Source organism: Capra hircus, chromosome 6, assembly GCF_001704415.2.
Source record: "Capra hircus breed San Clemente chromosome 6, ASM170441v1, whole genome shotgun sequence".
NCBI classification, from domain to species: domain Eukaryota; kingdom Metazoa; phylum Chordata; class Mammalia; order Artiodactyla; family Bovidae; genus Capra; species Capra hircus.
The window spans coordinates 37,381,696-37,393,834 of record NC_030813.1 but is presented as its reverse complement, the minus strand read 5'-3'; positions in this window follow the sequence as shown (position 1 = coordinate 37,393,834).

Genomic DNA, 12,139 nt, shown 5'->3' with positions numbered 1-12,139 from the left:
CTATAAAACTCCTAGAGGAGAACATAGGCAAAACACTCTCAGACATAAATCACAGCAGGATCCTCTATGATCCACCTCCCAGAATTCTGGAAATAAAAGCAAAAATAAACAAATGGGATCTAATTAAAATTAAAAGCTTCTGCTACAACAAAGGAAAATATAAGCAAGGTGAAAAGACAGCCTTCTGAATGGGAGAAAATAATAAGCAAATGAAACAACTGACAAACAACTAATCTCAAAAAGTATACAAGCAACTTCTGCAGCTCAATTCCAGAAAAATAAATGACCCAATCAAAAAATGGGCCAAAGAACTAAATAGACATTTCTCCAAAGAAGACATACGGATGGCTAACAAACACATGAAAAGATGCTCAACATCACTCATTATTAGAGAAATGCAAATCAAAACCACAATGAGGTACCACTTCACACCAGTCAGAATGGCTGCGATCCAAAAATCTGCAAGCAATAAATGCTGGAGAGGGTGTGGAGAAAAGGGAACCCTCCTACACTGTTGGTGGGAATGCAAACTAGTACAGCCACTATGGAGAACAGTGTGGAGATTCCTTAAAAAATTGCAAATAGAACTACCTTATGACCCAGCAATCCCACTTCTGGGCATACACACGGAGGAAACCAGAATTGAAAGAGACACATGTACCCCAATGTTCATTGCAGCACTGTTTATAATAGCCAGGACATGGAAACAACCTAGATGTCCATCAGCAGATGAATGGATAAGAAAGCTGTGGTACATATACACAATGGAGTATTACTCAGCCGTTAAAAAGAATTCATTTGAATCAGTTCTGATGAGATGGATGAAACTGGAGCCAATTATACAGAGTGAAGTAAGCCAGAAAGAAAAACACCAATACAGTATACTAACACATATATATGGAATTTAGGAAGATGGCAATGACGACCCTGTAGGCAAGACAGGAAAAAAGACACAGATGTGTATAACGGACTTTTGGACTCAGAGGGAGAGGGAGAGGGTGGGATGATTTGGGAGAATGGGAATTCTAACTTGTATACTGTCATGTAAGAATTGAATCGCCAGTCCATGTCTGACGTAGGGTGCAGCTTGCTTGGGGCAGGTGCATGGGGATGACCCAGAGAGATGTTGTGGGGAGGGAGGTGGGAGGGGGGTTCATGTTTGGGAACGCATGTAAGAATTAAAGATTTTAAAATTTAAAAAAAATTAAAAAAAAAAAAAAAAAAAAAGAAAGCAGTCTGTAGCTGTGACTGAGATCCTAGGTGCCAGTCAGTATCTGTTCACCTTTATTTCTCTGAACTCTGGGGATTTTTAGCTAAGCCGGTGGTTACAGAATAAATTCTAATTTCTTCCACTTCCCTTGGAGCTAGACGTGTCCATTTGATTTAAGTTCTGGTGCAGTTAAATGTGCACAAGCTCTTGGTGGTCTCCCTCAGATGTTATCCTCTTTCTCTTCCTCCCATTTCTCCCTCCTATGGCTGGAATTCAACCATGGTGGTGAGCCATCTGAGACAGTCTTTGGATGATGAAGTCACAAGGTAGAAAAGGTCTGGCTTTAAGGAGTAAGATACCAGTCCTGGACACTCAACCCCTAGAAATTAACTTCTATTTTTTTAAGCCACTTTGCTAACAGGTTTCTATAATTTTTTTTTCTGAAAGTTACATCCTAATCCAGTAGTTCTCAAAGTGTAGCCATCAGAACAGCAGTATCAGTTTCACCAGAGACCATGTTAGAAGTGCAAATTCTAGAACTCCATTCAAGATCTATTAAATCAGAAACGGGGGCGGTGGAGGTGGGCAGGTGATTCCCATGCCCCTTAAGATTTAAGAAACACAATTTTCATCAATATAATAAGTAGTGTTTATTAGACACTTGTTAAGTGTCAGTTGGTTTCTAAGTATATTACATATATTCAGTTCAGTTCAGTTCAGTCGCTCAGTCGTGTTCAACTCTTTGCAACCCCATGAACTGAAGCACGCCAGGCCTCCCTGTTCATCACCAACTACCAGAGTCCACCCAAACCCATGTCCATCGAGTTGGTGATGCCATCCAACCATCTCATCCTCTGTCGTCCCCTTCTCCTCCTGCCTTCAATCTTTCCCAACATCAGGGTCTTTTCAAATGGGTCAGCTCTTTGCATCAGGTGACCAAAGTACTGGAGTTTCAGCTTCAACATCAGTCCCTCAAATGAACACCCAGGACTGATCTCCTTTAGGATGGACTGTTACATATATTACTTTATATATGGACTGTTACATATATTCCTTTAGGATGAATGTTACATATATTACTTCACTTAATTCTTACAGTTACTGGAAGTCAACTCCATTTCATAGGTAAGCACACTGAGTTACAGAGATCTTTAGTAACTTGCCTGAGACAATAGGACTGGTAAGTGGAGGAAAGGAGACTGGTCCAGGGTTCATGCCCTGGGTACCTCTCAGAGCTTCTTTCTTCATACAGAAAGGATACCCTGTTAAGATAAGTGAATCTATCTGGGAATCAGAAGAGGAAGCTTTCGATAAGAGCATGTGTAACAACTATGACAATGTTTTACTCCTTTGCTCTTCAGAGTTAATAAGATAAAACTTCACAGCTTTCATGTCATGCTCAGGTGACCAAAGAAAAAAAATCACTTTGAGAACAGCAACTGCTTGTAACAAGGAAAATCTCCTTTCATGCTGTTGCCAAAATAGGGCAATACCTTGCTCCTTTTGAGCAGTCAAGCATCCCCACATGGCAGTGTGATTCTAACAGGGCCATCAAGACCTAACTGCAGCTGTTGGGTTTGGTCACTGAAATTCCACAGATTCAGCCAGTAGGGAGACTGAGCTCTGGTGGAGTCAATCAGTTTACACAAGAGCAAGAGCAGGGTCAGCATGAGGTCCTCTCCCTGCATCCCTGGTCCCATGGGAGACCCTGAACCAGAGAGGCCAGACGACAGACAGCACAGGTCCTGGGTCATTCTGCTGATGAGCAGCCAGCTCTCACCTCTAGCCAAGGAGATTGTTATTCAGTTTCTAAGTCATGTCTCTTTTGGGACCCCAAAAGACTGTAGCCCATGGACGGTAACCCACCAGGCTCCTCTGTTCATGAGCAAGCATACTGGAGTGGGTTGCTATTTCCCTCTCCAGGGGATCCTCCCACCCCAGGGATTGAACCCGTGTCTTCTGCTTTGGCAGGTGGGTTCTTTACCATTGAGCCACTGGGGAAGCCCAGCCAAGCAGAAAGACTTATGCTGAGGTGTGCAACTAAACCCTAAGGCGAGGCAGGTGGGGATAAAATTGGAAGTCCTATACTCAACTGACACTAGGGATGTGGATGAGAAATGACCTTGTGGTTATCTCCCGTAAGACAGAGAAGGGGTCTGCCTAGAACATCTCCTCAGCTGGCTGCTCATCCCTTCTTGCTCCAGGAGAAATCACAAGGCACTTTTCCCAGACTAATGCTGGACTGCAGTCAGTTCTTGCCCATATGGTTTACATGGAGATGTGCAAAGTTGTCAGAGAGCTGCTCCTTTAAACGCTTCTTTTAAAAACTAAAGTTTGGGAGGCTTAGGAGTGTCCTGGACCATTTAAAGAAGGCTGGCAACATAAGCAAAGGGAGTCTGGATGGACTAAGAAAAGTCCTAGGGCATGAAAGAGGGCTACTTCTGCAAGACAATTCATGGAAACATGTGGGCTCTCACCAGGCAATGAGATGCTAATTGGCCTCCCAGCACATGCCACACTTCAGGGGTGGCTGGTCTGGATATTAGCATAGCCACAAGATAACTGCTTCTGAGAGATGACTTTGGCCCTCTCTCTGTGGTCACTCCAGGGCCTGTCTCCTCACTTCAAATCCCTCTTACCTCCTCCATCATGATGCCTCAACCAATATCCTCCCCAGCTGGCAGCTAGGACAAGCCATATTTAATCTGAGCACTGAATATCCCTCTTGGCTGCTGCTGCTGCTAAGTTGCTTCAGTCGTGTCTGACTCTCTGCAGCCCCATAGACGGCAGCCCATCAGGCTCTGCCATCACTGGGATTTTCCAGGCAAGAACACTGGAATGGGTTGCCATTTCCTTCTCCAATGCATGAAAGTGAAAAGTGAAAGTGAAGTTGCTCCATCGTGTCCAACTCTTCACGACCCCATGGACTGCAGCCTCCTAGGCTCCTCCGTCCATGGGATTTTCCAGGCAAGAGTACTGCAGTGGGTTGCCACTGCCTTCTCCCATATCCCTCTTGGACTTTCCAATTTATTATTGAAACATAAAGTCTATACCCTGCCTCTTTCATGGTTGGCCCTGTTGATTTTCTATCACCCTTTCTGCTCTTAAAAAGATTTTCACATTGCAAAACTATAGCTTTAGCTTTCCAAATGACTGCTTCTGCTGAAAGTTTCAAGAGCCTATTTCAGAACTGAAAAACCAAATGTTGACTTTCTTTCCATTTGGACTTCTCTTATTAAAAAAGACAAAACAAAATAAAACCCAATCCATCTCTAGGTAAAGTGAACCTCTCTGAATGATAAAGAGAAGAAATAACAAAGATATAAAAAAGCAGAAAAATACAAATACACTCTTCTGAAAAGGACAGTCTAATGTCGAGAAATGTGAATTTCACTTTAAAAAAAGAATCAACGTGGATCAAAAGGAAACCATGAAACAATCACTTTTGTTTATCCAAATACAAGTACTTGTAAATACCTTCTCCCCTTAGATCTTTAAAATACTCCATGGGAAAGAAAGAAAAACACCAATATAGTATACTAACACATATATATGGAATTTAGAAAGATGGCAATGATGACCCTGTATGCAAGACAGCAAAAAAGACACAGATGTGTATAGCGGACTTTTGGACTCAGAGGGAGAGGGAGAGGGTGGGATGATTTGGGAGAATGGCATTGAAACATGTATGCTATCATGTAAGAATCGAATCGCCAGTCTATGTCCAATGCAGGATACAGCATGCTGGGGGCTGGTGCATGGGGACGACCCAGAGAGATGTTATGGGGAGGGAGTTGGGAGGGGGGTTCATGTTTGGGAACGCATGTACACCCGTGGTGGATTCATGTCAATGTATGGCAAAACCAATACAGTATTGTAAAGTAAAATAAAGTAAAAAAAAAAAAATTAAAATAAACAAATAAAATACTCAATGGGTTAGAAAGTCATTAACTTGATTTGTTGTTCTAAGAATGAAAGTTCCATACGAATTTCATTCTTTCGTAATCTGCTTTATTTCAGGAGGCTTTCCTTCCTGTATTTTATAACTCCCAGGATCCAGGAAGATAAGCCCTCCATCAGTCTGCGCAGAATTTGTCTTATCTCTTTTTCTAAAATTTTTTTATTGGAGTATTAGTTGATTCACAACGTTTTGTTAGTTTCAGGTGTACAGCAAAGTGAAGCAGCTATACATGTACATATATCCACTGTTTCTTTTAAAGATTATTTCCACATACATTCCATTACAGAATATTGAATAGAGTTCCCTGTGCTATGTCTTATCTTTTTAAAAAATACAAATTCAACCATTTTATTTTATTTTAGTTATGGGTCAGCAAACTGTCTCTGTAAAGGACCGGATAATGAATATTTTTGGCTTTGCAGGCCATATGGATTCTGTCACAACTCCTTACATCTGTTACTGTAGCAAAAACTGCCATAGACAAAATGTAAACAAATATGCATGACTGTGTTCCAATAAAACTCTATATGCAAAAACAGATGTTGGGCCAGATTTGGCTTACAGGTCACAGTTTGCTAACTCCCATTTTAGATGACTGTATAAAGTCATAACCATAAAGAATTGATTAATTTAAAATTTTTGTTGTTGTTTAGTTGCTAATTTGTGTCTGACTCTTTTATGACCCCATGGACTGCAGGCTCCTCTGTCCATGGGATTTTCCAGGCAAGAATACTGGAATGGGTTACTTTTTCCTTCTCTAGGGGATTTCCCAACCCAGGGACTAAATCTGTGTCTCCTGAATTGGTAGGCAGATTATCACTGGGCCACCTGGGAAGCCCAATTTAAAATTTTAGCTGTTGTTAATCACTTTGAATACAAGCCAACTAGCAATGAACTCACAAAACATGTAGTAAAATTTCTGGTATTTGGTACATCAATCTGTGAGTTATTTCTTTTCTGCATCCACTTAATAAAATGCTTCTGATATTTCCCCAACCTGAACACATCAAGAATGCTATTTATCTTTAATAAACAATGTTGAAGATAATATTTTTATTATCCTAATTGTCTTTTGAAATTTCATGACAGAGATTTTCAGGCATGTCTCACCTTTTAGGGAGAAGGCAATGGCACCCCACTCCAGTACTCTTGCCTGGAGAATCCCATGGATGGAGGGGCCTGGGAGGCTGCAGTCCGTGGGGCCGTGAAGAGTTGGACATGACTGAGCGACTTCACTTTCACTTTTCACTTTCATGCATTGGAGAAGGAAATGGCAACGCACCCCAGTGTTCTTGCCTGGAGAATCTCAGGGACGAGGGAGCCTGGTGGGGTGCCGACTATGGGGTCGCACAGAGTCGGACACGACTGAAGCGACTTAGCAGCAGCAGCTCACCTCTCAGCGAGCTGAGGGAAAGCTTAATCTTGATTCTAGCTGTAGGACAGTTATAGAAAATCAACAGCATAACATAAACCATTACTTATGCTGTATAATTCTATGGTTGCAGAATGTGGGCTCAGTACTTGTAATTCCCAGGCTCTAGAGCAATAGTTGTGGTTCATGAGCTGCACATGGCCCACAAAAACAAAAATATTTACCATCTGGTCCTTAGCAGAGAAAGTGTGCTGACCCATGTTAGCAAGAAGCATGCAGGATCTTCCCGGATAAGGAATCAAACCCATGTCTCCTGCACTGATGGGTGGATTCTTTACCACTGAGCCACCAGGGAAGCTCCAGTTAAAGAGCTTTTAACCCATGGAGTTATTTTAAGTCCTGATCCACCATGTAAGAAGCACCAAAGCACCATCTTAGATGGTGTAGCCTAATTAAATCTTCAGAGAACTCTTGAAGCTACTCTGTCTGAATGTCCCAAATGAGAGATCTAGTAAGGACCACACAGCTGAACCAAGTCACCCTATAGACACTTGAGAGAAAATAATCAGTGGGTGTTTTAAACCACTAACTCTGGAGGTAGTTTGTTACATGGCAATAGATAACTGAAACAAGAACAAACAAGCACAGAGACAATCTAGGTTTGTGAAAATTAAGATAGTCATAAGAAAAGAGCTGCTGCTGCTGCTAAGTCGTTTCAGTCGTGTCCGACTCTGTGCGACCCCACAGACAGAAGCCCACCAGGCTCCCTTGTCCCTGGGATTCTCCAGAAGTAAAATGATACACAATACAGATAAACACGAAGTTTAAAAACTGAAGAGACCAGATATGCCCAAATCAGGTAAGAAAACAGCATGTGTCCAATACAATGAAAAACTAGCTGGTATATGTCATCATGTTCTGTCTCTTAAGAGGATGCTTAGTCCTGTAAAACTAAACGGCAAGGACTATTGGGAATGAAAGATATTTCCCCCTTGAGGTCACACAACAAAATTTTACAGCTACTTCCAGTAATGTCACCATGTCCTGAAGGAAAAGTCTGGTGTCATTATAATTACATTTTAACCACACCCTCTGAGTTACACTTTACGGTGCAATAAGACATCTTCCAAATATAAAAATACAAGTAAATTATATTGACATATCTTTCGTTGCTAGTAATAGCTGAATTGTAAACAAATAGCCTAGAGCAACGAACACGGCTAGCTTGACACTGTCCGTGACTCTTTGTGGTTCCATGAGTCTTTGTGGTTCCATATCTGGCTGAAATTTGTATGTACTTCTGTTGAAATTCCCAAACACCAAGAGAAAAAAAAAATAAAACCAAAAATAAACATAATTTGGGGGTAGATGAGAAAGTTGTAAGTGATGTTTTAAAAAGTGACCTTTCTAAAACTCAGGATGAATATTGATCCTCATGAATGAACATATTTAAAACAGAAGTGTGTCCTTCTGCTAAAAACACAGCAAGCCTCAACAGACCCATTTCAGACTCACTTCTGGAAATCAATAGGGAATAATTCTTCTATGAAATGCCTAAAGCCTTGACAAGTCTTCAGCCTTGATAAGTCTTTAAGGGTCAATATGGTAAAGAGGAGATGCTCAATAAGGGTACCCCTTTTTCATTCACAACACTGTGAAGACCCCCCTCAATGATTCAGAAGGGAAAACTCTTTATATTTATTGTGTACATAAATTAGAAAATAGAGCATTATTTTAGTCAGAAATATGTATAGTATATACACACCTCTAAAGCCCTGCAATCATACACAGAATTGTATTATCTAACATGTTAACAATGTGTTGGGAACCAACATCTCACAAGATAAAAATAGTTCCTACAATCTTAAGTTGATGGCTCAGAGGTTAAAGCGTCTGCCTGGAATGCAGGAGACCCGAGTTCGATCCCTGAATCGGGAAGATCCCCTGGAGAAGGAAATGGCAGCCCACCCCAGTACTCTTGCTTGGAGAATCCCATGGGGGAGGAGCCTGGTGGGCTACCGTCCATGGGGTCGCAAAGAGTCGGACACGACTGAGCGACTTCACTCACTCACTCACTCACTCAGAGCACAAGTACAGAGAAGACAGGTGGGAGGTCCCAGAAATAGATGGAAAAACATAACAAGACAAAACAAAAACACATAGCTTTACTCCTAGATGAGGGTCCAGTAACTGAACAGACTGTAGGTTATTAGCCAGCTCATATTTTATATGATTGTTCTCAATCAAGTGAAGAATAAGAAATTTTAAAAAATCAGCACAAGATGAAACATGTTTTGTGGACTATTTTGTCTAAAAATCTCTTTGAAGATCAACTCCATGTGTCAGGCGGGCCCAGGAAGGCCAAGCAAGGTGCATCATCTTCAGCCATGAACCAAGAACCAGAAGAGGGTTCATGTCTATTTCCTGTTCTTTTCTATTCTTTCCTAATTTTATTTTGTTTTGCGATTAAATATAAATAGTGTGAGGCGAGATAACATTTTTTTACTGAAACCTGGTCTTTATCTTGGGTTCCTAAGAAATGTTATGGCAAACTGTTTTTACAGAAAAACATTTCGGAAATTTATATTGAGTTTTTGAAGCTCAAGCTCAATCAGGGGGCAAGTTTTAGGACAGTAGATGTAACATCTCTATTTCACAGAACTTTAGTAAATTCTCTGTTTTCCCCCCATGGTTTCTTCTCTGCAAACTTTCAGCCAAAATAGGCTCTTTTTTTTTCTCTCTCTCTTTTTTTGCTTTAGTCAATTGTAGGTTCCAAATTTAAAGCTCAAGTTGCATTTTTATTTTTTGAGCTTTGAATTCGTTTTAGCTTTGGGAGTGCATATATATTTAGCTACTCCCAGTTTATTCCTTGGTAGGGCTGGTAGCTAAGTCAACTTTTCTCTTAATATTCTATGAATTTTCTCTCATAGAACACAGATTCATCTAGATAGAATTAAACAGTTTCTCATCACTTGAATGAAGGGGAAATCTCTTATACACCAAATTTTTTTGAAAAGAAGGAAAGGCAAAGGAGAGAGAATGATTTCTCTTCTAGTTCAGGAAATTTCTTGTCTAGTCCTCTTCTATAATAAGAGGACAAAACCTTAAAACATTGCAGACTTTCTAATTGTTATAGAAATTTGTGAATGTGTTACATAGCTGTATGCTTCTGTTCAGTCTTACAGTTGACTGAATACTGTTGGTTGGCCTCTCCTTTCCTTTACTTCGATTTCCTTGTTAGCCTTTTTCTGTATCAGTCAAATCTTTTACATTTTGTTGAAATTCTGGTCATTAATATTTGCGATGTTTAGGGAAATAGCCCACCATATGCTCTTAAACTGCAACTCTATTATTTCTTTCACTAATTCATTGATTATTTTTTTCCCTTATCAAATGAGTCATAAAAGGAAATATGGTGGGAAAATAAGGACAGAAAGGAGATACAGAAGGATGTCATCCGAATACCAGGTTAGTATACAATGATGGGAGAATGGAGGGGATGAGTAGCCATCGTGTATTTATCATTCAGTTTAGAATTAAGAACATCTGTCAATTTAATGTGTATGCTGACTTTATGAGATAGTACAGTGCAGTGCAGTTCAGTTCAGTCGCTCAGTCGTGTCTGACTCTCTGCGACCCCATGAATCGCAGCACGCCAGGCCTCCCTGTCCATCACCATCTCCTAGAGTTCATTCAGACTCACGTCCATCGAGTCCGTGATGCCATCTAGCCATCTCATCCTCGGTCGTCCCCTTCTCCTCCTGCCCCCAATCCCTCACAGCATCAGAGTCTTTTCCAATGAGTCAACTCTTTGCATGAGGTGGCCAAAGTACTGGAGCTTCAGCTTTAGCATCATTCCTTCCAAAGAAATCTCAGGGTTGATCCCTTTCAGAATGGACTGGTTGGATCTCCTTGCAGTCCAAGGGACTCTCGAGAGTCTTCTCCAACACCACAGTTCAAGAGCATCAATTCTTCTGTGCTCAGCCTTCTTCACAGCCCAACTCTCACATCCATACATGACCACAGGAAAAACCATAGCCTTGACTAGACGAACCTTAGTCGGCAAAGTAATGTCTCTGCTTTTGAATATACTATCTAGGCTGGTCATAACTTTTCTTCCAAGGAGTAAGCATCTTTTAATTTCATGGCTGCAGTCACCATCTGCAGTGATTTTGGAGCCCAAAAAAATAAAGTCTGATACTGTTTCCACTGCTTCCTCATCTATTTCCCATGAAGTGATGGGACCAGATGCCATGATCTTCATTTTCTGAATGTTGAGCTTTAGGCCAACTTTTTCACTCTCCACTTTCACTTTCATCAAGAGGCTTTTTTGCTCCTCTTCACTTTCTGCCATAAGGGTGGTGTCATCTGCATATCTGAAGTTACTGATATTTCTCCCAGCAATCTTGATTCCAGCTTGTGTTTCTTCCAGTCCAGCGTTTCTCATGATGTACTCTGCATAGAAGTTAAATAAGCAGGGTGACAATATACAGCCTTGACATACTCCTTTTCCTATTTGGAACCAGTCTGTTGTTCCATGTCCAGTTCTAACTCTTGCTTCCTGACCTGCATACAGATTTCTCAAGAGGCAGGTCAGGTGGTCTGGTTTTCCCATCTCTTTCAGAATTTTCCACAGTTCATTGTGATCCACACAGTCAAAGGCTTTGGCATAGCCAATAAAGCAGAAATAGATGTTTTTCTGGAACTCTCTTGCTTTATCCATGATCCAGCGGATGTTGGCAATTTGATCTCTGGTTCCTCTGCCTTTTCTAAAACCAGCTTGAACATCAGGGAGTTCACGGTTCACATATTGCTGAAGCCTGGCTTGGAGAATTTTGAGCATTACTTTATAGCATGTGAGATGAGTGCAATTGTGCGGTAGTTTGAGCATTCTTTGGTGTTGCCTTTCTTTGGAATTGGAATGAAAGCTGTCATTTTCCAGTCCTGTGGCCACTGCTGAGTTTTCCAAATTTGCTGGCATATTGAGTGCAGCACTTTCATAGCATCATCTTTCAGGATTTGAAATAGCTCAACTGGGATACCATCACCTCCACTAGCTTTGTTCGTAGTGATGCTTTCTAAGGCCCACTTGATTTCACATTCCAAGATGTCTGGCTCTAGGTGAGTGATCACATCATCATGATAATCTGGGTCATGAAGATCTTTTTTGTACAGTTCTTCCATGTATTCTTGCCACCTCTTCTTAATATCTTCTGCTTCTGTTAGGTCCAGACCATTTCTGTCCTTTATCGAGCCCATCTTTGCATGAAATGTTCCCTTGGTATCTCTAATTTTCTTGAAGAGATCTCTAGTCTTTCCCATTCTGTTGTTTTCCTCTATTTCTTTGCATTGATCGCTGAAGAAGGCTTTCTCATCTCTCCTTGCTATTCTTTGGAACTCTGCATTCAGATGCTTATATCTTTCCTTTTCTCCTTTGCTTTTCGCCTCTCTTCTTTTCACAGCTATTTGTAAGGCCTCCGCAGACAGTTATCCAAGTCTATGCCTCAACCAGTAACGCTGAAGAAACTGAAGTTGAACACTTTTATGAAGACCTACAAGACGTTTTAGAACTAACACCCAAAAAAGATGTCCTTTT